Raw genomic sequence first — 27,874 nt, forward strand, 5'->3', positions numbered from 1 at the left:
GCCAGTCTTCCTCTTTTTTTTCTCCCCAAATCCCCAGTACATAGTTGTATATCCTAGTTGTAAGTCCTTCTAGTTCTTCTATGTGGGGTGCCACCACAGCATGGCTTGATGAGCAGTGTCTAGGTCTGCACCCAGGATCTGAGCCGGCAAACCCTGGGGCTGCCAAAGTGGAGCGCATAAACTTAACCACTCAGCCATGAGGCCAGCCCCCATTTCTAATTTCTATCTTTGAGCTCACTAATTCTCTCTTCCATATGGTCTGCTCTATTTTTAATGTTTTCTACCTTATTTTTCATCTCATTAATTATGTTCATCTCCAGAATTTCTGTTTGTTTGTTTTTTTTGGAGTTTCAGTCTCTTTGGTGAAGTATACCTTCTGTCCATTAATTTCATTCCTGAGCTGACCGAACTGTCTTTCCAAGTTTTTTGTGGCTCATTGAGTATCTTCATGACAGCTATTTTGAATTCTCTGCCAGTTTGATTGTCATCTTCTCTGACTTCAAGTTTGGTTTCTGAGTAGCTGTCATTTTCTTTCTCTCCTGCCATGTTACTACAATTCTTGGTGGTGTTTGATGAATTGATCCTCTGTCAGCACATTGTGGTAGTACTCACCTTTCTTATTTGAGTACAGCTTTGGTTACTTTGGTTCTGAGCTGCTTTTGGTTGTATTTGAGAGCCTGCACTTTCACTCTCCACTGCCTCTGCCAGAGGCATCATCAGTGCCCTCCTTGTCCCGCTTGTCCCCCTGAGGTTGCCAGTGCATTGCTGCTTATGATGTTACTGCAGTCTCAGGTGTTGCCACTGGGGTCACCATGCTGCAAGCATTTCTGCTACTTCTGGGGTTGCCTGAGTCTCATGTCCTCTACTGTCTTTCTGTGGGCTCTCCACGTTCTCAGATGCTGCTGCTCCTTGTACCAGCTGTGCTGCTGCTCCAAGGTTGTCTGGGGGTGCTGGTTGCTCTGCTGCCGGGGTTCTGGGTTCTTGGGTGTTGCTGCTGCTGCCACGGGCCCAGGGACCTGGGGACTTGTGAGCAGCCCCTGTGGCAGTGGAAGCTAGTGTCAGGGGTGCTGCCATTAGGAGCTGGGTTACCACTTCTGCTGTGGTTCTTGAAGCCTCTGGTCACAGGGTCACCTGCTACCACTCGGGCTGAACAGAGTCTAAGAAAGGAGAGGTTGTTATTCCCATTCACTCATGCAGCCTCTGTTCTCTGGTGCTAATTGGCATGTTTTTAAAAATTAGGTCATGGGTGCGCAACCCCAGGAAAATCTGAGTTTTGCATGTTGTCCCCCAAGTTGGAAAGACCTAGCCACTTCTAGGGGAGTGGGAGGGGGCACCCACATTAGATCTGCTGGGAGATGGGCAGGGACCAAGCCATGCCTAATGTATTTGGTCCTGGTGGGTCTGCTTGCAGTCGTATGGGCTGGGTCCACTAGGGGACAGGTAAGGACCAACCTGCACCATTGTTTCTGCTCTCCCAGAGTCTGCTCACAGACACACATGTCAGTGTGAGGATCCGTGCCCTGGATCACTGCCGAAAGGAAAGGGGTAGGGGGCTGCTTTCATGTTTCCACTTCCTACCAGGGATCAAATCCACCCACCTTCAGATGTCTAGATGCATAGATCTCTTAGGCATCCTGTTGTGCTCTGTAGGGAATCCTCTGTTGGTCAATGGATGTCCAATTGGTTGTAACTTAGAAGGGAGAGACAAAGGGAATAACTCACTCTGCCATGATGCTGACATCACTTCCACATTAATTTTTCACAGAGGAGAACTACATCCTGAAATTCTTATAAGTGTGCAATGTTCTTTCATGGGAGTGTTATAATGCATTCAGGTTATACAGCTGAGCTATCAAGCTAATGGGTATAATATACAATTTCTTACAGACATAATTACCTACACTTCTTCTGTAAAAAAATGACACAAATGTGTCAATAATTACATTATACAAAATTAATCATTTTAAACTAAGCAGTAGTGTTTGAAATTGTAGCCAATACCCACCATGAAACCCCATATTTGCTACCTCTAGGTAAGAAGGTGCTTGCTGTGAAGGAAGCAGCAAGGCAATCACATCTTCTGCAGCCAAGTGCCAACATTGAGAGATGCACCTGATTAAGTGACTCCATGCACTTGAGTAAAGAGGAAAGGAAAACCAATTCCAAGTTTAGTATGACCCTTTTTGCTCTGTAATGAATTTACCTCCTCCTTTCACTGAAACTCTAAATGAGGCACAATTGAAATCAAGCACCAAAATTTGTTACTTATGGAAGTAACTTCTCTCAATTGCCTGAATCATTAACTTCTTTTATTTATCTATATATGGGCCTTGTTCTGGAAAGGATTTAAGACAGGAAACATTAATTGTTTCTAGGTTAAGACTTGGGATGACTCACAAGACTGGGCAGTGTCAGTAGGGAGAAGACACAAACACCTAAGTTCCAAAGGCGACCGCGTCCCATCATAAGTAGTAATGGTACCTACTCTGAATGATGCCTTGTGCTAGGAGCTGGGGATACAGAGGGGAGTACAACAGAGAAGGTTCTTGCGAGTGATGGAGCCTACATTCTGAAGGAGGATCCAGCACCAAAAGTGAAGTTAACATGCCAGGTAGCCTGGCAAAGATCAAGTCTAATTTGAGAAGAGATGCTCTGAGTCTTGATATTTGCCTCCAAACATCTGAACAACCATATTTTATAAGAAAAAAAGAGGCATTTGGTGTGGCTATAGGCCATAAATGGTTACTCTGTGTGAAAGTCAGAAGGATGCCAATATGGGCCAATAAAAGGAAGATTTTTTTAATAAATACACTTGTCCAAGAATGGAATAGAGCACATTGTAAGGTAATGAGCTCCCAGTCACAAGAGGTACAAGCAGAGCTGGAAAGGCTCATCCAGTATGTTACCTGGAGGTTGGCTGTAATGGGTAAAAGCAGATGCTCGGGAACATTAGAGATTCCTTCCCATTTTATGATTCAGGAGACTTCAAACACAAAAAGTACCTTGACTATCTCAGCCCTCATAATTTTACCTTTAAACAGAAGCTTTAATGATCATACAATGATATAATAGGCCATAATTTCCTTGGTTTCCTGCCATTCAGAGTCAGAAACACTAAGCACTGATTTCTGATCACTATGCTGTGTTTTGGGCACCAAGTGGCTTCAAAATGCCAACTGCCTCTCTAAAAAATGAAGCAAATCTTTTAAATAAAAAAAGCACTGTAGTAATTGTCAAGGCACACCAGCCATGAGGGCAAAGGCAGGTCTGAAAATACTACTGATATTGAAAGCAAAGACTCTCTCGGTAGGCAGAATTTCTAAGGTGGCCCCTAAAAATGTCCTGCCCTAATCCTTGGAACCTATCACTGTGACGAGAGAACACGTCCGTTCTTCTGCTGTACTACATGGCACAGCTGACCTTCACAAAGGGAGGTTATCTTGGATTATCCAGGTTGGCCAAACATAATCATGTGAACCCTAGAAGCCAAGACCTTTCTCCAGCTGGTGGCAGAAGAGAAGTCAGAGAGAGTTAAAGCATGAGAAGAATTCAATGCACCATTGCTGGCTTGAAGATGGAGGGGGCCACATGACAAGGAATGTCGGTGACCTCTGGAAGCTGAGAGTAGCTCCTGGCCAACAGCCAAGAAAAGGGGGCTTCGGTTCTACAATTGCAAATAGCTGGATTCTACCACCAACCTGAATGACCTTGGACACAGACTCTTGCCCTGAGCCTCTAGATAACAGCCCAGCCCAGCCGATGCCTTGATTTTAGGTTTGTGATTCCCTGAGCACAGAACCCAGCTGAGCCGACCAGACTGCTGGTTACAGAGCTAATAAATGGGTGTTGTTTTAAGGCACTCACTGTGGTCATTTGTTACACACCAACAGATAACCAATCCAGAATCTGAATGGTGAAGACAAGCATTTTAAACCAGACCTAAGAGTTGGAATGACCGACACTCATGGGCCACACCTCCACCAGCTAAGTGAACCAGGTGAGTCCAGTCCCTGAGGAGTCTGAGGAAAGTGCACCCTGGTTGACTTAGGTGAAATCATGGACAGAAAAGGCCCAACTCCACCACACATCTGTAAGAATGGCTATCATCAAGAAGATGAAAAAATAAGTGTTGCGAGGATGTGCAGAAAAGGGAATCCTTGTGCACTGTTGGTGGGAATGTTAACTGGTGCAGCCACTACAGAAAATGTTATGGAGGTTCCTCAAAAATTAAAACTGGACAAAACACGGGGACAATTGAGAGCACCCCAACGAACAATAGCAGAGAATGACGAAAGGTAATCATTCAGATAAACCTGGGACCAAGAGACAGTGAAAAATAGATGAACTAAGAGAAAAGGAATTTGACAGTCTTTTTAACTGATTCTGGACATATGCATCATTGACGTTGCAGTGTTAAAACTACAAAGGAGCTAGAAGCTGAGACGCGGGAAAATTGAAGATGTCATCTGCTTATGGAAGCGCTGAAAGACTAGGACGTGATTTATTAACGACCAACTTCTGTTATTGTGTGTTAAGTTTTTCATCTGTGCATCAAATTACAAAGAATAAACAGATCTTTTTCCTTTATCAGTCCCTTGGGCACAGCAGGTCCTGAACACCTTGCTCTAGAATGTTGCATCAAGAGTTCCAAACACCAAAATAAAAAATATTAAGAGGAAATCCCCATCCTATGACTCTAGTCCCTTCAGTCCATGGGGCTGGTTACCTCTTTTGCTAATAGGAAGATTAAATTACTGCAAAATGGGGAGAAAACTGTTTGCCTGTGTTAGACATCTGCAAGCACAGGATGGAAGACCGTACAGGTTCCTGTACAGAGAAGCCCCTCTCCCATTTGAACTGCAGACTGAGCAGGCAAGTTGGTTGTGAGTTCAGTAATACCCTCTGATGATGCAAAAAAAAAAAAAAAAGTATTAAGTTTCACAAGCTGTTTGTACTCAAATATATTTTCTCAGTTTCAGATCCTCAGCTATTTTATTGAGTGGAAAGTCTTGAGCCAAAGGGTTCAAGAAGAATAATGTTGCATTTCCTTATGTCTCAGGAAACACTTTTTATGGTAACTTGTCAGATTGTCTATGAACAAAACCCACTTTTTTAGACATTGATAAAGTCTTCTTTTCTTCACGTGATATTTTATACAAGAACACTTCAGGTGTGTTATTAGATGTGACTGATTTTAACAAATCCTATTAGATTTGTATCAACTAGTTACATGTTATATTCATAGTCTTTTGTGAATCATCGCCTTTTTGTTTAAAAGATGGCCTATTTTGAGCTTTTGTATAGGTACATTCCTGTTTTTGTGACAAAAAAAAAACATTTAAAACTGTCCCAAACAGAAAAATAATGGCTATCAGAACTATGTTTTGTTTTAGGGTGAGTTACCGTTACTGTATTTGTTTATTGTAAAGGTGGACATTTAGCGTTCAGTGCAGTTTTCAATAAAAAGTAATAAAAATTTGTTAAAAAAAAATTAAAACTGGAACTGCCATATGATCCAGCAATCCCACCTCTGGGTATATTTCCCAAGATATGGAAGAGATATATGCACTCCCATGTTCACAACAGTCAGTATATGGAAACAACCTAAGTGTCCATCAACAGATGAATGGATAAAGAAGATATGGTCTATTTATACAATGGAGTAATTTTCAGCTATTAGAAAGAAGGAAATCCTGTAATTTGTGACAACATGGATGGACCTTGAGGGCATTATGCTAAGTGAAATAAGCCAGACAGAGAAAGACAAATACTTTATGGTTTCACCTGTATGTGGACTCTAAAAATTCTGGACTCATAAAAACAGAGAGTAGAAAGGTGGTTACCAGGGTTTGGGGGTGGGGGGAGAAATTAGCAAGATATTCCTAAGGGGTAAAGACTCACCACTAAAAGATGCATAAGTTCTGAAGATCGAATGCACAGCAGAGTGATCGTAGTCAACAATGCTGTGTTATATACTTAAAATTGCTAAGAAAGTAGATCTTAAATGTTCTTACCGCAAAAAAAGAAATAATTATGTGACACAATAGAGGTATGATCTAACACTATAGTGGTAATCTTATTGCAGTATATAAATAGATCGAGTCAACATTTTACATCTAAATCTTACACAAGGTTATATATCAATTATATCTTGATTTAAAAAAGAAAGAAAGGCCTAACTCATTCCCACAAGAAGGCCGGGGGGGAAGGCACAGGGGGAAGCCCCATTGGGGGCCCTGGGTGATCAATGCTGGGTGAGACTCTCCTGCTCCTCAGATGAGAGGGCTGCCCTGCAGCTGGTGACAATGGGCGTGGAAGGTGAATGATGAGGAAACACTTGGGGTCCTACTGTAATTTCAGGTGTGAAACAACTGTTCCTGACACCCAGATGTACAGTGCTCTGCTGGGGTTTGTGTTCAGTGGTGACAGCCCTCAGAGAAGAAGAAGGTGGGGACTGGGGACCAGGGAAGCCCTTGCCAGCTTCCCCTCCAAGGCCAAGACCATGTTTACCTCCTGAGCTTGAAATTCACACAAAAGTGGAGCCGCCTGTTCTGGACCACTGCACATTCTGGCAGCCTTGGGCGTACTGAACCTTCTCACCACACAGGACACATCTCCTCTGGAGTAGTGCACTAGCCTCCTAAGGGGTCTCCCTGCCTTTGCTCCTGTCGCCCTGGGCTTACTCCTAACACAGCAACTGAGGGATCCTCCTAAAACACACAGTCTGAGCAGGCCAGCCTCTACCAGAGCCTTCCAGTGGCCCCCAAGTTCTCCCAGTGACCTGTAACACCCTCCTGGTGGGCCCCAACTCCCTCTCTGGGCTTCTCTCCCAGCCCTCTCCCCTCACTCACTCCACTCCCTCATGTTCCTCAAACACACCACACTCTCTTCTGCTCCAAGACCTCTGAGCCTCTTCTCCTTTCCCGGAACGCTCTTCTGCCAGATATCCACTCAGCTCTCTCCCTCACTTCCTTCAGTCTCTGCTCTGATATCACCTCAGGAGAGAGACCTTCCCAGACCACCTATGGAGAGCACCCCTCTTCCCTGCTCTGCTGCACTCTAACCCCTTACCCAGCTTTATCTTCTACACAGACCTCATCAGCACCTGTCATGACTTTGATTTGTGTGAGTGTTTGCTTCCTGTCAGCCTCTCCCTACAGAACAGAAGCCCCAAAAGGTTATCTCGTCTGGTCCACCGCTGTTTCCCAAGATCCCCTCTGGGTACCTGGCACAGCGAATATCAGATGAATGAATGAATGACAGGAAGTCTTCTAGAAGATGTTGCGTGGTCAGACTGGGTCAGCTAGAGTCAACCAGCAAGCAATGCTGGGTTCAGAAGACACCAATATAGTGGATGTCAGAGTTACTGCATGAAGTTCAAAGACATACTTTCCTTATTCATTCTTTCACTAAACAATTTCCATGCATCTACTTTGTGCCAGGTGTCTATCCCTCTCACGAGAATTTCTTCCGTGTCGGATAAGGAGAGCACCCCTCCTATAATAATGCACCATAAAACAGGTATTTTACAATGATTCTCATAGTACAATGGAATAGTCTAGAAATACCCATGCTGTTGGGAACTGCTGGAAAATGTGTCATACAAGTATAAACACGTGAGAATGTTCAGAACTGCTAACTTGCAAGGTCTCTCTTGTTTTTTCCAGCCTTCCTATTTCCTCAGTTTACCTGCCTGTTTGTCTTCTTTGGGCTCCTCAATTTAGAATGAGTCCAAAGGAGGAATTTGCCCCTCCAGTCGGATCAGAGAGTGCTCAAGGACACAGAGGCTGCGAAACCCGCTGGTGACTCAGGAATGTTCTATGATTAGCCAGGTGCTGAGATCACTCGATCGACAGCTGGGGCCACGCTGTTTACTAAGAGGATGACTTACAGATGGGAGGGGAGTTGTGCAGGCTGAGCAGAGGGGCAAGAGGACAGCTGGGGCCAGGAGAAATGAGAGAGTCACCAAGTCATCCTAATAAGGTGATCAGGTTTCCACCTCATGACTCTACAGCTGCACCTGGTCTGCATTCTCAGCACAAGAACCACGTTCTCAAAAAGGTCAGCTTTAAAATAATCAAAAAGTGATCTGCCCATGGTGCTGCTTAAGCACTTCATGAAGAATATTTGCCAAGTCTTCTCTTCTCTAGGCAGATTCCACCTTGAGTTGCCTAAATTTTTAAGTTCCTTCCCAGGGCGTGGGAAGAAAGTTTCCTGCATCGTGGGCTTACAGGTCTGGAGAAGGCAAGCTCTTCGTGATCTCACAGATGTGGCTGTGGAAGAGCTTGTGAGAGCCCCAGAGACCTCACCACATAGAAGCCTCATCCTGGAATAGACAGACAAACACCTGCTGGAGGAACATCAAAGGGGAAGGTGGAGTGTCCCGAGGACAACTTGAGCAACCGCACCACTCGTGATGAACATCCACTGCCTGCCAGGCCCGGGCAGTGGCATTGTGGATGGCTCTGACCTCTTCAGCTGCAACAGCAGGGTGACCACCTTACCCCTGGACAGGTCTGCGAACGGTCCTGGCCTGTCCTGTTCTCAAACAAAAGCTTTCCAAAAACTCTAAAAGCCCCTAAATATTTAGCTGGCTCTGTGTACTTAAGAGTTTACTATTTATTAAAAAAAAAAGTTAAACCTAACAAACCAGTTTGTAATGGCCCAAACTGTCTATCAACAGTAGAAAAAATAACTAAATAATGTCATATTCATAGAATTGACTCCCATACATCAGTGAGAATCAAAGAATTACAATTGCAAGCAGCAACAAGGATGAATCTCAAAAACACGACAGTGCGCACAGGGAGCCAGACGCAAGAAGACAACTGGGTGCTGACCGCACGATGTCTTTATGAGAAATTCTATGAAGTTCACCAACGGGCACCTCTAAACTATGGTGTTAGAAGCCAGGGTGGTGGTCACCCTCCGGGAGTCGCACCGAGAGGAGAGAGGAGAGGAGGTATGAGGAGGGCTTTGGGGTGCCAGTCATGGGGTGTTTCTGGATCTGCGTGCTGTCATCCAAGAGCATTCGCCTTATAAAAGTGTGTCATGACACTTATAATTTTGCATTCTTTTCCATATGCATGTCATACTTCCATTGTTAAAAAAGCAGTTCATTGATTATTCTTTTGAATCTTCTTAATAAACATGTACTGAGTTTACACCGGCCTGCAAACCCCCGTAGGACTGGCCTGACCATCTCTCTCACTTCATCTCCTGCTGCCCTTGCGCTTGTTCACTCAGCTCTTACTGTTCTTCTTTCACACCACCCCAGGGCCTTGCACTGGCTGATCCTTCTGCTTGGAACGCTCTCCCCACAGATATCTGCAGGGCCTGATTTCTCACCTCCTTCACATTTTATTCTAATGCAAGGGATTGACAAGCTGCAGCCTGTGGCCAAACTTGGTCTCCCGCCTATTTCTGTAAATGAAGTTTCATGAGGCACAGCCATGCTCATTCCTTTATGTAATGTGTAGGGCTGCGTTTGCACTAAAACATTGTTGAGCAGTTGGCCAGCAAAGGATAAAGTATGTAGTCTCTGGCCCTTTGCAGAAAAGGTTCACCAGCCCCTGCTCTGAGGCTACCTTCCCAGGGAGGGCTTCCCTGACCTCGTTTAAAACTGGAATCCACTGGATGTGGAGAAAAGGGGACACTTGTGCACTGCTGGTGGGAGTGTAAGTTGGGGCAACCAGTATGGAAAACAGTATGGTGGTTCCTCAAAAAATTAAAGAGAGAACTACCATATGATCCAGGAATTCCACTTCTGGATATTTACCAAAGGAAAAAAATCACTACATTGAGAAGATATCTGCATCCCATGTTCGCTGCAGCATAATTCACAATAGCCAAGACATATAAACAACCTAAGTTTCCGCTAGTGGAAGAAGAAGAATATTATTCAACCATAAAAAAGAAGGAAATCCTGCCATTTGCAACAACATGGATGGACCTTGAGGGCAATATGCTAAGTGAAATAAGTCAGAGAAGGACAAATCTCATATGATCTCATTGATATGTGGAATCTAAAAATAAAAGAATGCATAGAGACAGAGAACTGATTGATGGTTGCCAGAGGTGGAGGCTGAGTGGTAAGCGAAATGGATGAAGGCCATCAAAAGGTACAAACTTCCAGTTACAAGATAAATAAGTCCTGGGGATGTAACGTACTGTAAGTGCACGCTAGTAAAAATTTCAAGAGAAACTGGAATCCATCCCCGCTCCCCTTCCCTCCCACTTTGCCCCTCCCCTCTACATTTTACCCAAAGCATTTACCAACAACTGGCAGACTCCAGATATTACTGTTGTTGTTGTTTTAAATGTTTCGGTCTCCCCTCAGGAGAATGTAATCTCCACGAGGGCAGGGCTTTCTGTGTGCTTTGTTCTCTAACTGTGACCCTAGCACCTCAAGCAGGGCCTCACACAGAGTGATGATTCTATAAACGTGTGGGAGCAGTGAGAGCACTGGACTCAGCTGATGTGCCAGGTGCTATGCTGACCAACTCTATAATCTTTAGCTCATTTATATTCTTTGCCTCATTTAGAGGATTTTTTTCCTAGTGTGGGTAGGTCTCAGTTAAAATGAGATCTTTGGCAAGTGTAATTTCTTTTAAAATTTCAGTGGATTAAGGGTAGCAGCAGCCATGGTAGAAAGTACTCAATATTAGCATCTGACACTTAAGAGTGGGGATGAGCTTAAGAAAGAGAGGGGTGTGATATTAGCTTTGTCTACTTTAAGCCAAAACAAATTGCAAAGCTGAAGAGCCCCTGTCAAGAAAGAACCATCCTTGGGAGCAGCTCATATGATCGTGGGGTCCTATGGCCTTCATCCTGGGAAAAGCAGGAGCTGATGGCAGCAGAGTTTGAATTCTTGGCTCACTTCCGGAGTTGTTTTCCAATTCCTCAGTAAATCTTCACTTTCTCTCACAGTGAAACAGATCCAAGGATGGGATCTCTCAGTATTACTTCTTACAGCTACCTGTGAATTTACAATTCTCTCTAAATAAAGAATTTAATTAAAACTACCTTTCCAAGGGTTTGGCTCTGCTTATCTCTTCATTCTTGAGGACAAAGGAAAGCTGGAAAACACACACATTCTTCTGTGCTATGGGCTTGACGTACAGTGTCTTCATAAAAATGCTTGTGACCTTAGAAACTTCATAACTAATGTTGTAGGTATGACAGGACAACTCTGTAACTGACTTTTAAAAGCAAATTGCTTTGAATCTTCATTTTGCTAGTGAATCGGGTGGTAATTAAAAACGGCCAGTTCAGCAGAAGGCCAACTCTGACAGTGGCTAACAGAGTGAGGGTCTGGGCAGTGGTTCGGTCATGGTCCATCACCCCCAGCCCTACAGATGGAAAAGGCTCAGGGTGGGGGGCGCCCACGGCCATGAGGCTGCCTGAGGAGAGTCGGGCTCCAGAGACAGCCCCACTCTCCTCACCTGTTCAAATGTTAACCCCAACAGAACGTCCAGCCACCTAAGGAAAAACTTATTGTCAAGATGCAGGTTGCAGCCATCAGGGAAATGCAAATCCAAGACACAGTGTAAATCCACTTTACCACATCACACCCACTAGGATGGCTACAATCAATAAGTGAGATAACAGCAAGTGTTCCTGGTGAGGACGTGGAGAAATCACAGCCCTCACACACTGTCGGTGGGAATGTAAAATAGTCCAGCCTCTGTGGAAAACAGTCGGCCAGTTCTTCAAAATTTAAACATACAGTTACCACATAAACCAGCAATTCTAGCCACTCCTGGGTAAATGAAAACATACATCCACACAAAAGTGTGCACACATGCGTTCACAGCAGCAGTATTCATAAGAGCCAAAAAGTGGAAACAACTGAAATATCCATCAGCCAATGAATGATCAGTACATTGTGGTAGATCCATACAATGGAATCTCATTTGGTAATAATAAGACATGAAGACACGACAATGTAAAGGAACCTGGGAAACCTTATGCTAACTGAAAGACTCTAGTCGCAAAGACCACACGATGTATGATTCCATCATATGATCTGTCCAGAACAGGCAAATCGATGGAGACAGGAAGCAGATTAATGATTGCCTAGGGCCGGGAGAAATGCAGAGGTTGGGTGAGCGACAACCATGGCGGCTGATGTCTCCTTGGAGGGAATGAAGTGTTCTAAAATTGACTGTGGTGACGGTCTCACAACTCTGTGAATATACTGAACACCACTTTAAATGGGTGACTTGTATGGCATGTATTTTATATCCCAATAAAGCTGTTAAACAAACAGATGTGAGAGGATGCCGCTCAGAGACTCTGAACAGGCCTGACCCTCATTCACAAGATGCACCTGGTCCCTCTTGAAAGTTCTGCCCTGGCCCGGTTACCTCACCAGCCTGAGCCTGGCTGTGGGGCCTGCATCTCCCAGGTTCTCCTCCTTCCCTGCTTAGTGAGTGACTTAGGAAACGACCATAAACTGAAGGTGAGGGCTTTTACAAAATACAATGTGCCATATCAATTCACCATAATCAGCTCAGTTGGTCCCCAAACAGCATAAAGCCGAGGAGGGGGGGAAAGCAATGGGACCCAGAGAAGGAAGGAGTTTGCCAGGACGAGGGCACTCATTAGGCCTCTTCGCTCGGCTAGAGGTCTCCTGGTAGGAAAATGCATCAGACTGAGCACTCTCTGGGCACCCTGAAGGGGAAAATGGCTCTCGGGTATTTGGCAACACATGACATAACAAAAATAAAAAGACTCACAACATGCAGGGGCCATCCGGAGAGCCAGGAAAGAAAAACAAAAAGGTGAGACACAGGGCTGATGGCTGAAGGGTGGTTTTCTCTCCCCCATTCATTAACAGGAAAATAAATGAGTAACTGCTGAACCTCTCAATTTTCAGTTAGGATTCAATGCCAGGAAGCGTTTCTGCCTCAGCACCTAAATGATTCACAACTGCTCAAAACATCTCCCATAAACCTGCATCAGGGATAAACGTGCTCCGCAGCACTCTGTTGACGGGCTCTGTGTGTGTGTGGGTGCGTGTGTACGCGCATGTGTGTGTGTGTGTGTCTCCATCTCAGTTCCTGAAGAGCAGGTGTCTGGTCTCCTACCATTGCCAGACCTCACCTGGAAGGCGGAAACCTGCTCTTTGGCCGGCCCCCTTTCTGAAGGTATCACTTAGCCTGACATCTCTAGGGATTACACTTTAGTTTGTTAAACTTCTTAGTCTTGGACAGAGCAGGGTTCAAATCTCAGTCCCCCACTCACTGGCTGTGGGACTTGGGACAGGATACATCTCTGTGGCCCATTTTCCGCACCTGTAACACAGAGACATGAATTCTCACTTCATAGGGCTGCTTCTAGGATGAAATGAAAGGAAAGGAGCTTAGCAGGGGGGCTGGCACTGTAGCAAGTACTCAGTAGACTGTGGCTTTCCCTGTCACCACTGTCATGACTATTTGGTAAAGCGTGTTCACGTATGGATTCTTTCAGCTAACCAATGTTTGTGTTGAGCACCTGTGGTGTCCCAGGCGCTGGGGATGTTCTAGACCCTGGGAGGCAGCAGCATCCCTGGCCTCCCATCTACCTGGGAAGACAAGCAAGCAGGCACCCGAAGGAAGAAGGAGTTAATAATCAGCCATAAGTGCTATGAAAAAGTGACAAGGAGCAATGTGATCTGGAGTGTCACTTTAGAGAGAAGACTCAGACAGTGTGTGTGATGGGGCATTAAAATTGTGTGGTTCCATAAATGCTCACTGGTTGATCAACTGATCGACTGGAGAACCTTTCTAAGCCCTCCTGCAAAAGTGAGGCCAGGGACCAGTGGACGGACATGCACCTGATACCCTCGCTGCATCCCGCTCACACACGACTGAGAAATCTCCAGGCCTTCCCTTTCCACCTTCCTCCTCGCTGAGGCCAGGCCCCTTTCTTCTTGTTCCCACTGTCTCGGGTCCTCGGGGATCTATGTAAATGACTATTCCTTGAAAGGAATCTCACATGTCAGATGTCTTTCAGCTTCTGTGACTCTTCTTCACACATCACTGAGGGAGTCCAATTTTAAACAGGGTCCTTGGGACGAAAGGTCCTCTCTGAAGACATCCTGAGTCTGAAAGACACAGAGACAAGCAGAGAAGGGGGAACAGCATTTATTCCAGTCACTCTGGAAAGGAGGAAAACAAAATGATGCAACAGAAGAAGCAGTGAGGACATTCCAAAAAACCGGGATGTGAATTCCATTCATCCAGCACAAATACAAGCCCAGGTCATTCTGGCCCATACAAACTACCCCTCCATGGGGTTGCTATTATTCCCTATTAAAAGATGGTCAACATTGTTTTCTAAAACAGAAAATTCTGGAAGGATGCACCAAAAATATCTGTGGAGAGTGGTGACCCCTAAGGAGTACATCTGGGCTCTGGTATATGAGGATGATTTATTTTTCATTGAATCATCTTTTGTATTATTTGAACTTTCACTATAATAATCATTAAAGAGAATTATTGTGCTCTATACTAATTATTAAAGAAAAAAGATATTCTCACTAAAATAAATGATGGGAAATTACCGATTTGAGAGGTGCTGCATATTAATCAATGATTACAAGTTTTAAGAGTTACTATCCTTTGTCTAAACCATTGGATGATCCAACAATGTATAAAAAGGATTACACACCACAATCAAGTGGGATTCATCCCAGGTACGCAAGGCAGGTTTGCCACTAAAAATCAATTAATACAGGGGCTGCTCCGGTGGTGCAGAGGTTGTTTGCACATTCCTCTTTGGCAGCCCAGTGTTCGCCAGTTCGGATCCCGGGTGCAGACCTACACACCGCTTATTAAGCCATGCTGTGGCAGGCGTCCCACATATAAAGTAGAGGAACATGACCATGGATGTTAGCTCAGGGCCAATCGTCCTGAACAAAAAAAGGAGGATCGGCAGCAGATGTTAGTTCAGATCTTCCTCAAAAAAAAAAAAAGAAAATCAATTAATATAGTCGATCACAACAACAATCTGAAAAAGAAAAATCACACGATCATATCACATAAATGCAGAAAAATCATCTGACAAAATCCAATACCGATTCATGATAAAATCTCTCAGTAAACTAGAAATAGAGGAAACTTTCTCAACTTGACAAAAAATAGCTACAAAAAACCCTGCAGCTCATATCACACTCAATGGTGAGAAACTCACAGCTTTCCCCCTAGGATCAGGTACAAGGCAAGGATGTCCCCTCTCACCACTCCTTTTCAATGTCACACTGGAAGTCCTTGCCAATGCAAAAAGGCAACAGAAGGCAATAAAAGGCATACAGCTGGGAAGGAAGTAATAAAGCTGTCATCGGTCACAGATGACATGATCATCTATGTAGAAAGTTTGAAAGAATCAACAAAAAAACTCCTGGAAATAATAAGGGATTATAGCAAGGTTGTAGGATACAAGGTTACTACACAAAAGTCAATCTCTTCCCTATATACCAGCAAGGAACAGTGGAACTTGAACTTTAATCATTGTTTGTCACTTATTTCTAGAACAAAGGAAAAACATAGCAGTGATGACCATGCTCACGTCAACAACGCCTTATCATGAGGAGAAAAGAACCATGCAAACAGGAGTCTGGAGGCCTGGGTCCCAGTCCTCTCTGTCACTCACCAGGTTAAGTGTCCTTCTCTGATCTGGACTTCAGGGGATCCTGAGAAAGATGCAGGCATTGGACTAAAAGTCGAAAATCCTTTCCAACTTTCTAGGTCCTCTCTGACAATAAAGGCATTGTTACCTTCTTCACAGTGACTTATGCTCTACAAATTACAAAACTAACACATGCTTACCAAGACTTCAAACGGTACAGAAGTAAATAGAGAAAGGCAGGGAAATTATCATGTGCTTCTCCCCACCTGGACTTGCAATTCCTCTCTCGTTGCAGAGTTAACACTGCTCAGAGGCTAACACGGTGCTGTCCAATATGGCAGCCACTAGCATTGCAGCTATTTACATTTAGGTTTTAGTGAATTAAAATTATACAATGTTAAAAATTCAGTACCTCAGAGATTTAAAAGTCCTCCAAATACCATGGTCTAGGATTGCTAGGTTTTTCACTTCCAGAGTCAACCTCAAAACTACAAGGTAAATTACCATAGAGGACGGATAGAAAATTCTATTGGTATCATCATTCATCTTTTTTTTCTTTGCAATTTCTTAGGAGTGAATTTTAAATTTCAAACTACAAACAGTGTCTGAACCATGCCAAACATGTAAAGGGAACGGAAGATATCTTTCAATTACCTAGTTACATTAGATGGCAAAACATTCATAAATACACGGTAAGTCGATTGCAGTTTTCATTTGGATAAACACTGAGCCACATGTTGACTAGAAGAAAGTAGAGAAGAAATAAAACTCTGTCCTTAGATGACAGGTCTAAGATATCAAGGTGCTTGCTGGCCCAGAAATGCGGTCAGTGCACGGTTTTTCTCTTGTGCAATTAAAAGTGTTGTCAGTGGAGAAGAATTACATCATTTAGGCTACCAAGGAAGATTCAAAAGCAAAATAACAGTAGTATTTAGTGGTGTAGGAGCACACCTAAAAGCTAAGACACCATACCCCATCCTAACTTTGCTAAATATGTAGCCATGGGCAAATTACATACCCTCTCTGGATCTCAACGTAATCAAATAGCTAATGTACACTATTCACATAAGACTCAAGGATATCAAGAGGCTTATGAGTGAAGAGAAAGGATGCTGCCAAACAAAGAACCAATAAATACCCAACAGCACCGTAACACTGTACATGACACCTATATACAGATACAGATCACATTATTTTCACAACAATGAGCAGTAATATGTGTACAGACAAGCCCCCAAAATAACATCAGCTGGCAACATCAAGGAAGAACTAGTAGCCAACGTATTAATTAGGTTTTGGTCCTCTCTTCCTTTAATACGGCTAATTATTACTGATTTTTTAAAACTGCTTAATTTTATAATCAATCCATCAAATACAATGATATTGTATTTGAATTTTTAGTTTGTATGTGAAGACCCCGGTTCAGTCAGTCCTTTTCAGACCAACGTTTACCACCAAGGCCTAGTGCCTTAAAGCAACAAATTATGCTTCTGAGGTGACAGATAATAAACCAAATGCCGATCTGTTAACATGCTAATTGCATTCCCCTGCTACAGAATGACCATATTCAAACCTTATCATAGTATATAGATATATTCAAACAAAAATGTATTGCAATCTAAGGTCCAGGTCATTACGTTACTAATACTAGATTATTTCTTGGAGCGATTTTACAGAATTTGGATTTATTATAATTAATATTCACAATAACCCCCTGGAAAGCAAACAGAAAACAAAATTTGCCAAAGAAGACATCTGAGATATAAATCAATACTAAGCAAAGGATAAATTACTGTAGCCTAACTTGCAAAGCTGTCCCTCATATAACATGTTAACTTTCATTTGGTGCCACATTGACAGAATTTTTAAATGTATTATCTATTTAATGTTCACGACATTGTCTTAAAGGGCAACTTTCCTAGAGTGAAAATCCTGTGCTTGTAACTCAGAACCTTAAGGCTGAGAGAGGCCTTTTTCATTTGCTAGTCCAAGCCGGGAAATGAGGATTAAGAGCAGGAAAATGCTTTTCCACTGATAACTCTATTTGGCTGCCTTGTTTGCGGAAGAAAATGGAGAAGCTCTTGTTCAGGTCAGAGTTGCCTAATAAAGGAAAAATGATCAAGTACCCTAGGAAAGAAGTCTGAGCTCATAATCCATTGGCTTCATCTACAAGGATGCCCCAAGCAGAAACAGACAAAAAAGGAAGAGCAGCATGATGAAGTTTTGTTCATTCCACATGGTTTCAACCTCCATGTTCATGAACACTATGACTCCCTTATCTGTGTCTCCATACCAGACCCCTCTGCTGACTTTCATTCCTTATTTCCAACTCACTGCTGGGAATTCTCTGCTCAGATACCCTAGAGGCACCTCAACGTGAATACCCAAAATGGGACTCATCATCTCCTCCCCAAGCTGTTTCTCCATTACTCTAGCAGCTCAGGGCCAGCTTCACGGGCAGGTGACCTGTGCATCTGCACAGGCACCATGTTTAGAAGGGCCCCAACTTAGTTTAACAGTCTGTTGTTGCAATCTTTAATTCTTAACAAGTTTTGAATATTTTCATTTTGTACTGGGCCCCCAAAATTACGTGGCCAGTCCTGTCTCTCCAAGAGTGGCATCACCATTACTCCTGTCACTGAAACCAACCACCTGGGACTAATCCCCGATTCTGCCTTCCTTAATTTCCACACCCAATCACGCTGTTTCACGCCCAGGGCTTTGTACCAAGCAAAGGACCACCTTGCGTGGAGTGCCTTTTTCCCCTACTTTAGAGAGTTAGCTTCCACTGTCCTTTCATTGTTAATCAAGATTCACCTCTACCAGAGATACTACTGATGCCCTAGTCTGCTACTGACTCCTCTTCTTGGTCCTCCACCTGCATAATCCTGTCCCTACGTCTGTCATTTTGTCCTTGCGTCACTATCTTGTCTCTCTTCTCCCAACTGACTGAGCCTCTTGATGGCTGATTTTATTTTCTTTTTATCTCTAGTTCCCAGCTCAGTGTTTGGCATATAGAAAATATTTTTAAAATATTTATCGACTAAGATTGATATTATTTCAAAAAAGTCTACTAATTCACTTTTGAAAAACGTAATTGCTTGATCTGTACAAATGTTCTTCCCTTTTAAAACAAGATTCATTTTCTTCTAAAGCGATCCTCTCATTTCCCTCCTGCACCTTCAGAGAAACTCACCACAGCCAACTGCTCCAGAGCTTGTTACACCCCGAATGCATTTTTAACCGTCCTCCAGGACATAGTCCCTTGGGGTCACTTCTGCAAGTAAGAACAGCTGGCCCCCTATGCGTCTGGGAGCTTCCAGACAGTGCTGGCTCATACACAATGAATGGTTTGTGCTGAAAAGTTGCCAGAATTCCTTGGCAATGTCACCAAGATTCCAGGATACAGGAAAGCAAACTGGGAAGCAGAGGGACAAGAAGTCTCTCACTAACCCCAGCCCCCATTTGGTCTCATGGACCTTCAACAGTCATCAGACTGGCCATCCTAGGAAATCCTATTTAAAAAACAATCTCTTGATTTGGCTGCAGCAGGGAGTTAAAAGGAACCATCCCATCCCCATCATCAGAACCTAGTCAGCATTGGTCATCACCTCATCATTCACTGAACATCTACTGAGGGAAACGCGCTGGGTGAGGTGTTATCAAGGGAGATAAGGGCCAAAAAGTCCCCACATTCAGGAAATTAAGAATATTATTATCAGACAGATAAATTTCACTAACGCCTTACTACTCCAAGTGTGGTCCACAGACCAGCAGCATCAGCATCCCCTGGAAGTTTATCAGAAGTGCCAAATTCCAAGGCCCTCCTCAAGACCTCCTGAATCAGATCTGCATTTTGCCAAGAGCACAGAAGAGCCACATGAACACCCTAGACCGAGAAGCGCTTACACATCCCTCCCAGGGCTGAATACTGACTCCTTTTAGCTTGAATCGAGTTCAAATCTCAGTTGCAAAACCTGCCATAATGTCTTCTGATCATAATCTCATTTTTTTTTTCCATCTCTGGACTCCCCATCCGGCTCCCTGATACTTCATAGGAGGAGCGACTTGAATCCTTCATCACACAACATGGGAACGAGGAGAACACCGTGCTCTCTGCAGAATGCCTATCATGCACACATGTCAATCTCAGATTCACCATGGGGTAAATTCTGATATTTCCATTCCTGCAATGTTTTTAAGTTGTCCCCAAAAGCGACTTAGAAAAAGAATAACTTAAAAATTCAAGTGACTAACAGACCTGATTCAGGTGGCTTACATTTTAAACACAATACATTGTTGCTGTACATTTTCCACAATCCAGACGGGTCTCAACGTGTGAAATGGCTTTATATAATTATTAGAGTTGAAAAACTCAAGATTCAGCTGGAGAGCAAGTACAATGGGCAAATGCTTACTACAGCAGAGCCTGACGTTGTCCTTACTCTTAACGTTGTGACACACACATGCAAGTATACAGTTACTACTAAGAATTCCAAATACACATATATACATTTTCCGTACATATTGGGTGTTTTTAATTTAAGCGGTATCATTTCAAGCACTTGTACCTTGCAATCTTGGAGGCCAAGATGCATGAGAGCTTTATTTCATTTTGCTTTTTAAAAAATTTTACAGGAAGTTTGCTATATTGACAGTCACTGAAATCAGCAATTCTTAAGCTAGTTAGCCGCAAAACTTCTTTACACTATTGAGGACCTATAGAACTCTTATTTGGGTTGTTTATATCAATATCTGCTGAGAATATTTTTACATACTCAATTTTTCAATCAAATAAAAATAATAAGAAATCCACTGCACATTAACATAAATTACATATTTTTATGAAAAATATATTTTACTTAGAAAATAATAACTAATTTAGTGAGAAAGGTAGCATTGTTTTACATGTTTTCAAATATCTTTTATGTCTGGCTCAAGAGAAGACAGCTGGATTCTCACATCAATTTCTTTATTCAACGTGTTGCCATATCACCTATCACACAGCCTCTGGACGACTCCACTGTACACTTGTGAGAGAATGAGAGTGGAAAGGCAAACAACATCTCAACAAGGGTGACAATACAATTCAAAGAGAAAAAATAGTTTTTTCAAGAAATGGCTCTGGGACAACTGTATGTCCACATGCAAACGAATGAAGTTGGATACCTGCTTTACACCCTACACAAAAATTAACTCAGAGTGGATCCAAGATGGGGAGTTGCTGTGTGATGTAATTTATATTAAGAAATATACATTTTGTTTTCCTCCCGGTTTCTGACAAAGAGCTCCTAAAACTCAGAATTTCCTAAGAAGTGAGAGCAATAAGGGTGTCTTCTGTTATGTTAAAGCGGTGGCTTTTGGGAAGCACCTAAGGATGGGGGCTGGTTGCCAGGGAAACCAATCAGGTGACTAGAGGATTGGAATTCTTAGTGCCGCCCCCTGAGCTGGGGGGTTAAGGACTGGTGATTGAGTTCAATCATCAAGGACTAATGATTTAATCAATCACGACTGTGTAATGAAGCCTCCATAAAAACCCAAAAGGATGGGGTTTAAAGAGCTCCTGGTTGGTGAACACATGGACATGTGGGGAGAGTGGCGTGCTCCTACAGGACATGGAAGCTATGTGCCCTTTCCCCATACCTTGCCCTATGTAGCTCTTCCATAGGGCTGTTCCTGAGTTGTACCCTTTTAGGATAAACTGGTGATCTAGTAAGCAGGATGTTTCTCTGAGTTCTGAGAGCCAGTCAAGCAAATTAATCAAACCCAAGAATGAGGTCATGGGAACCTCCAATCTGTAGGCAGTGAGTCAGAAGCCCAGGTGACAACCTGGACTTGGGACTGTCACCTGAAGGGGAGGGCAGTCAACCTGTGGGTTCTGATGCCATCTCCAGGTAGACAGTGTCAGAATTGAGTTGAATTGTAGGTGCAGCTGATGTGGATTAAGGCTGCCCCAGCTAGAGAAGCCCAAGGTGACCTGGCCTACATGCCAAACTATACGACCCAGTGGACTTTTTTTATGGTATGAATTAGGACCGCCCCAGGGAGAGAAGCCCAGGGCATCCTTACCTACATGCCGATCTATATGGCCAGATTCGTATCTAAAGTTATATGACCGCACAATAACCAGACCCCATCTGCACTGAAATCACTTAATGACTTTTTACATCATCTTTTCTTTTCTCCAGTAAAAATAAGTCACGTACCCATGCCTTATAAAATTAGCCCTAACCCTCAACTCGGGGCAGCAGCAGGAGCTCTGACTGCCTGTGGGTCTTGTCCCCACACACCAGCTCTGCCTGCCCATGGGACCTGTCCCCATGCCAGCGGGGGCAGCAGCAGGAGCTCTGACCGCCCGTGGGTCCTGTCCCCACGCACCAGCTCTGCCTGCCCCATGGGTCCTGTCCCCATGCCAGCGGGGGCAGCAGCAGCTGCTCTGCCTGCCCATGGGCCCTATCCCCATGCCAGCAGGGGCAGCAGAAGCGGCAGCAGCAGAAGCTCTGACTGCCCATGGGTCCTGTCCCCATGCTATTCTCTAAATAAAAGAGCACTACTGCCAGATCTTGAGAGTCTAAGAAATCTTTCTTTTGACTCCTCGGCTCACCGACCCCGCATCACAGCTGGTGTCAGAGAATTGTTGTATGTGTGGGGAAACCCCCTCATACAGTGGAATTGGTACCAGAACACTCTTAGGCTGTTAATGGGTACAGGTGTATTTGGGAGATGATGAAAATGTTTCAGAATTAGACAGTGGTGATGGTTGTGCAGCCTTGTGAATATACAAAAATCCACTCAATTGTACATTTTAAAATGGTGAGTTTATCATATGTCAATTACATATTAACACAACAATGATTCAAAGATCTGAATAGAAGAGCTAAAACTATAAAACTGATATAAGAAAACATAGGCATAAGTCCTCATGACCTTGGATTAGGCCATAGTTTCTTAGCTATGACATCCAAAACATAAGCAACAAAAGAAAAAAAAACAGATACAGCAGATATCTTCAAAATTTAAAAAGTTTTGACACCACCACCACCAGGAAAGTAAAAAGACAGCCCACAGAATGGGAAAAAATATTTGCAAATCATTTGTTGTATAAGCGGTTTGTATCCAGAATATATAAAGAACTCTTACAATTCAATAATAGAAAGACAACCCAATTTAAAAACGGGCAAAAGATCCAAATAGAGAGTACTCCAAAGAAGATATACAAATTTCCAAGAAGCTCATGTAGAGAAGCTCAGCATCAAGGAAATGCAAGTCAAAACCACAATGAGACACCACTTCACACCCACTAAGATGGTATAATCAGACAGACAAGGGTTAGCAAATATGTGGAGAAATTTGAAACCATTATGCACTGCTGGTGGGAATGTAAACTGGGCAGCCACTTGGGAAAACAGTTTGGCACTTCTACAGAAGATTAAACATAGAGTTGCAGTATGACCCAGTAATTTCAAGCCTAGGTATATACCCAAGAGAAATGAACTATGTATTTATACAGCAAGTTTTATAAGAATGTTCACTACAACCTTATTCATGTTAGCCAAAAAGGGGAAACAATCCAATTGATGAGTTAATAAATAAAATGTGATCTATCCATACAACAAAATATTATTCAGCAATCAAAAGGAAAGAAATATTGATATGTGCTACAAAATGGATAATCTTAAAAACATGCTAAGTGAAAGAAGCCAGACACAAAAGCCCACACATTGGACAATTACCTTTTTATCAAATGTGTACAATAGACAAATCCATAGAGACAGAAAGTAGATTAGTGATTACCTAGGGCTGAGAGGATTAGGAGGAAGCGAGGGTATGACTGCTAAAGGGCTCAGGGTTTCTTTCAGGGATGATGAAAGTTCTAAAATTGATTGTGGTGACGCTTGCACAATTCTGTGAATATATTAAATTTATACACTTTGAGTACGTGTGTGAATTTTACAGTATGTGAATCATATCTCAATAAAACTGTTACCAAATAAAAGCAAACAACATCTTCGTATTATTTTGAAATTACTGTGAACCTCATAGATGCCCTGAAAGGATCTCAGGGACTTCCAGGGGTCCCGGAACACACATTGAGAACCACTGACCCAGACAAAGCGACTACACTAGCTATTGGAGGTCATCTTCCTAGAAGTCATTGCCCCCTTCCCCTTCCTCCTTCTGGAAAGAGGCCTGGGTTTTTGGTATTGACCCCTCCCCCATGCAGAACACCACCAGGAGGGAAGTCGGACCCACCCTGAGTCCCAGGGTCAGGCTCTGGTCACCTTAAGCTAATCAGTAAATTCCCTTCCACTGATGACAGTCACTGGTGCAGGGTTGGGCATGTGGCCTAGGAGGTCTGATCAGAGTGACCGCAGGACTTTTGCTTGGAATGCTGAGTCGGAAGAGGTTTCTTCCTCTGGAGGGGACCCTATGAAAACGTGAGAACTGGAACTACTACAATCATCCCAACAGCAGTCCGAGGGTAAAGCCATCACAAAAGGCAGGACGGTCCTTGAATTAAGTCCTTAACCCAGGACTCCTGGATATATGAGCCAGTAAATGTCCTTAATGTTAAAGTCAGTTTGAATTAGAGTTTGCTAGATGAGTGAAAAGCATCCAGCTATATACTGTCCAACCCATGTGGAGCTAACAGGATTGCATTTTCCTCACAGTCAATGCACTCTGCCATTGCTTTGAGGACGTTAAGACATAAGATCTTAGCAGACCATTGAAATAACATTACTTTTTTTCAGAATATATTTAATACAAAGAGTTGGCCCATGTAATCTAGGCCTAAAAACATCAGAGCTGGGCCACAGTATTTAACAAACTGTCTCTCCCTTCTGTTCCTTTTGTGTCTGATTTTCAGTGGACCCTGAATGGCATTCTAGATGAGTTTGATACAGACAAGTGTGGGATTGTCCTTTTAGCAGAAAAGCTGTGGCTGGGGCCAGCCCCACGGCCAATTGCTTGGGTTCCTATGCTCCACTTAGGCAGCCCAGGGTTCGGATCCTGGGCGGGGACATGGCACTGCTCATTAGGCCATGTTGAGGCGGCGTCCCACATGCCACAACTAGAAGGACTCACAACCAAAATATGCAACTATGTACTGGGGGGATTTGGGGAGAAAAATAAAAGCAGAAAAAAAAAGAAAAGGTGTGGCCGTTAGTCGCTCTTGGCTTGGATTTCACAGCAGGATTCTCATGGGGCCCGACACTCAGCTTAGCACATATGGATGTCTGCATGTGACCATCCGATTCCTGCTCCAACAGAGAAGAAACTCAGGGGGCAGGAGCTACTCCCCTTTTTTAAACTAAATTGATTAGAGTAGTACTCTCCATTTGGATGGTGTTTTGACAGTCACAATGTGCTTTTGCACACATCATCTCAGGCCTTGCACAGTCACAAACTGATAGAATTTGGGCTTAAAAACGTTAGATTCTAAGTCAAAGCCTTCCCGCTACTTAGGATTACCTCTAATACACCTTCACATAATATCAAGATAACAGTTGATATTTTTCTCAGCGCTTACTGTGGGCCGGGGACTAAGCACTTGACATATGAGATGGCTTGTAGCTGCCCAGAACCCAGCAATTCAGTAAGGACTGAACTGATATTTAGTAACACAAACTAAGAAGAATTATCCAATAATTTTTCTTGTCCTGGAATTTGATCACACAGAGATTCCCTGAAATAAGCCAGGGTTTACGTAACTTCTTATTAAACTCTCCTGACAGTTGTATTGTAACAATAATTGTAATTCACTTTGACCTATTCTGACAGACACTACTGCTTGCTCAGCCAACAGCCATCCCTGCCCCTCACCACAGACACACACACACCTCTCCATTCCCCCCATAATGGCAAAGTCCATCTCTCGTTATAGAGAGTGAAGAGTGAAGACACCAGACACACACCATCCTAGACTCTTCTGCAGCTAGGGCATGGGTATATGACCCAATCCTGGCCAATGGGATCTGATGAGAAGATTTATGAGGGCCTCCAGAAAAGGTGTTCTTCCATGGTTAAAAGAAATGCATGAGGAAATACCACCTTTTATATGGTGGATGTGGTAGTGCCTAGCGACATCCAGAATTACTGCAGCCATCTCATAATCATGACAACTGGGTGACATAGCTGGTGTGCTGAGGATGGCAGAGTGGAAAGGTGGAAAGCGTCTGGGTCCATGCAGAGCTGCTGAACAACACTGAAGCTGCCCTACCTCTGGACCTCTCCTTAGGTAAGCTAATAAGTGTCCTTACTATTGAAGCCATGTTAGCTGGCCTGCTGTCTTACTTTCAGCCAAAAGCATCCTAACTCTCAAGTCTCAAGAGGCAGCGCTACAGAGAAGAAAGCGCTCTGGACTTTGAGTCAAATGACCTGGGTTCTGGTTCACTTACTTCCCAGGTGACCCAAATTGCTTCATCTCTCTGGACCTCCTTTCTCACTCTAAGAGTGAGATAAAACAGAGATAATACAAGAGAGTTATAAAAATCACAGGAGATAATAAGTATACAACCACTCTGTCAACAGCAATGTTTTACGCAAATGTAATTGATTTTATGTAATAAGTAAACCTTACACTTTTAAAACTGGAGTCATCCATCTACCCAATTCCCTTATTTTACAAAAGAAGAAACACTGACTCCAATGTCAAATGAGTCACTCAATGTCGCACAACTGGTTAGTAACATAACTAAACCACACATCTCCTGATTCCCAATCTAATGTTGTCATGCTACCCTCACGCTGATAGGTAATGAGCTAGACTAAATGTTGGGCACTGATTCATTCAGCAAGTGTTTACTGAACACATACTATATGTCAGATTCTACTCTAGCTACTGGGGACTCCTTGATGAACAACAACAACAAAATATTCCTGAACTCATGGATTTAATAGTGTGGAAAGGAAGTTAATCTATATCTACAAGTATTTGCTGAGTGCCTACTACGTGCTAGGACTATGCTAGGTTTCTACTCAAATCCAGATCCAAATTTGCAGCCGATTCCAACAATATCAACCATGTGTACCAGGCTTTGCTAAAGAATGAATAATGTGAAAGAGTACATATTACTCAATCAAAGTCAGCATTAAAAATAGCAGGTTCATTAGAAGGACTTGTGAATACCATGCTGGCATCCAAAAACGTGGCCAGATGGGGAAGATGGCTAGGACTCCACTCCACTTGAAAGAGGAAGACTGAATGAAAGAGGTTAGAGCTCAGCCACGTCCTTCTACAGTCTCCAGGATCAAGGGTTGGCTCAATCCGAAAAGACCAGTAGAGACCATTTAGAGACTCCTTCCCTTCCCCAGGCCTCTGTCTGGTGCCCTAGACTCTGCTTTGCTCCTTGTCAATTTGAATTCCTCTTCCACCCTACCTAAACATTCACATGCAAATGACGTGATGACAAAGAACCCCAGACCCTGTGAAATAAGACAGAGCAAGTGGCTTTTGGCATCTCCTCCTGGGAATGGCTATCAGGCTGCTGAGACCTGCCATTAGGTCGGTTGTTGTAGAGTTTTCTTTGCTAAAATACAGCATAATATATAATTTGGAAAAAGAATATTTAAAGAATATTTAAAAGCTGTTGTTTTTCAAAAAGAACCCATAAACCACCTCTTGCACAGGTTATGGAGGGAGGATGTGTTCGTCACTGTGCAACAGTCCACACACTCCTTTAACTTGGTGATTCCAAGGAATGGAGGAAAAAGGCAAGGAAGGAAGGAGGAAGGAAGGACAGATGGACTTCCCAGGGTACGTACTGGTGACTCCAAAAGGTTCTTTAAAAAAAAGACTCCTTTTGTTCTCACTCTAAAACAAATGGAAAGTTTCTTGGGACCTTATACCCAGAAGCGCAATTTCAATCCCTGGGTATAGAACACTAGGAAGGTACAAGGTCCAAAATTATCAAAATAAAAACCTTTTAATTCATTTTAATTGGTTAAATGATAATTTCCACTTAGGGGCAGCAAAAGATGTGCCGCAAAGTGAAACGTTGGATTTTTTTTTCAGAATGCCAAAATCAACATTTTGGAACATGGCATTTTACCTCTTTGGCATCAGTTGGGCAGAACAAACTCTAACTTTCCACACTGTTATTGGGCTGGCACAATTTATTGTTTCCCAGAACACCAGACAACAAATACACGTCCTTTGGGGACGGCTTATCTATTCTAAGCAAGACATAGTCCAGAAAGGGGAAAAAGTCAGGGGCGTTCCCACCAAGTGAGCCTGGACAGGGCAGACAGAGTGCTGAGA

The 27,874-nt window shown here is 43.3% G+C and overlaps 1 protein-coding gene across 1 annotated transcript in view; it reads right to left on the reverse strand.

Annotated features, from left to right (window-relative positions):
* Window positions 1-27,874, reverse strand: part of LOC100065856 (solute carrier family 28 member 3-like) — a 111,847-nt gene that overhangs the window by 82,273 nt on the left and 1,700 nt on the right. Inside the window, exon 2 of the mRNA XM_070249123.1 lies at window positions 13,981-14,089. The gene's annotated coding sequence lies outside the window, so the exon portion shown is untranslated. The remainder of the gene's footprint in view (window positions 1-13,980; window positions 14,090-27,874) is intronic.

This window comes from Equus caballus, chromosome 23 (genome assembly GCF_041296265.1).
Source record: "Equus caballus isolate H_3958 breed thoroughbred chromosome 23, TB-T2T, whole genome shotgun sequence".
In the NCBI taxonomy this organism is placed as follows: domain Eukaryota; kingdom Metazoa; phylum Chordata; class Mammalia; order Perissodactyla; family Equidae; genus Equus; species Equus caballus.